At 38.3% G+C, this 1742-nt stretch overlaps 1 protein-coding gene across 3 annotated transcripts in view; it reads right to left on the reverse strand.

The window, feature by feature from the left end:
- LOC110018788 (probable ADP-ribosylation factor GTPase-activating protein AGD5) overlaps positions 1-1742 on the reverse strand; it is a 34870-nt gene that overhangs the window by 3333 nt on the left and 29795 nt on the right. The gene's annotated exons all lie outside the window — the stretch shown is intronic.

The raw sequence follows: 1742 nt of genomic DNA on the forward strand, positions 1-1742 counted from the left end.
ATTAAATAGGGTTTATTTTAAGCTGGGTTCGAAAAAGCTTCCTATAAGGGCAAACCTCTATAGTTAATTACATCTTAAATGACCGAAGTCACCTAAGAAAACTCTCGATAAAAATCAGGGAATAATGTCTTCAAAGAGGTCAAAAGGATAGGACTTTACAACGAAATCGGACAAAGAGGTGTGAAGAGGGAAAAACTCAAATCTGAGACATTGTTAAGGAATCCAAATGAAGAGAAATTAGAGGAAGCCACAGATCCTGAGGCGAACCTCAGTAGGTTCTCAGTCTATCCTATGGTTTGGCTTCAGCTTTAAAAAGAAATTATTAAAGTGTTTCATCCTGCAAATTTTATTTAGTTAGGGTTTATATTTGAGAAATGATCACACAAATAGCTTGAAAGATATGAGGATTTAGGCCGTGACAAATGACAACCTCAGAATCTTAAGATGAGTTAGGGTTTTATATTGTATAGCAGAACTATACCAAGGCCTAAGGATAAGATGAGGATTTACGTTGCATAAGCAAGAAACCTTGAAGTCTTATGGTTTTGTTGTCTAAGTCGATGGAAGGAAGATTGGTTTAGTTGGGGAAGACGTGTTATGCTGTTGAAGATGGCCGTGCTGCCCATGGTGTTAGCTCCAAATTTCTTGCCATGACGAGTTTAAGTTTTCTAGGGTGTCCAGTTATAGTGTTAAATCAAACGACTCTATGGTTGTAGTCCTCTAAACATCATATGCAAAAAGGAAACATGTTTGAAGTTATAAAAAAGTAAAGTGTGCGATGCAGAAACAAATAATAGAATGCACGTGGAACAGTAGCAGACAAAAACAGGAGCAGTACAACATGTTATACATGAAGAACGGTAACAGAACAAGTGTAACATGTTTTACAGTACGGTAGCAGGTAGAAAACAGGACAAGTGTAACATACTTTACAGGAAGAGCAGTAGCAGGTAGAAGACAGGAAAATTAATTGCTGTAAAATGTAAAACAAATCTGAACGCCCGTGAGATCCGCCATTCCTTAAGTATAGCAAACCTAAATGCATCTCAAAAGCAAAGTCTAAAAAAAACGTCGTCCAGGAAACCCCGAAAGAAACGTCGTCCAGGAAACCCGAGGAAAAGCGGAGAAACTCGAGAAAAATCAACGAAAAAGACTCAAGCAAAAGAAAATCCTCAAAACTCCTGGGGAAATCCCGAAAAAAAGCAAAAGTAACCCTAAACCCTAAACCCTAGAAACAAAATTCGGAAGGGGGGACCGCAAGCACTCGTATGGGGCTAGGCTCAGCTATATTTATTCTCGAGGGTCCACGAAGGCTATTCGGTCACCCGAAAGTATAGAGCCCTCCACTCGTCTAGAAGGGTGTCTTGAACCTCACTTAGGGGGCTATTTCCCAGCCTAAATAGGTATTCGTCAGGTGGACAACCAATTTTAAAACAAATTTTAAAATTTAAACAGATTTTAAAATTTATGTTTTTGACATACACATAAATCTCGAAAAAAATTATCAAATTTTGTTTTACAAAGAAGAATGTATTTTATATTTTGAAGTAGATTTTAGCAATTTTTTTTATTGTCCACAAGACGATTACACTGTCGGGCATAGGATCGCCGACCGACTGAGGTGGTTCGAGCCAACTCCCGCTAGACTTATGCCGGTGAAGGATATCATATCCTATTGTTCATCAAATGTCTGGATCTTGATGTTATAGGGTATGACATCTTTCTGCTCTATCTTCGGTGTG

Source organism: Phalaenopsis equestris, unplaced genomic scaffold, assembly GCF_001263595.1.
Source record: "Phalaenopsis equestris unplaced genomic scaffold, ASM126359v1 Scaffold000036, whole genome shotgun sequence".
Classification (NCBI taxonomy): Eukaryota; Viridiplantae; Streptophyta; class Magnoliopsida; order Asparagales; family Orchidaceae; genus Phalaenopsis; species Phalaenopsis equestris.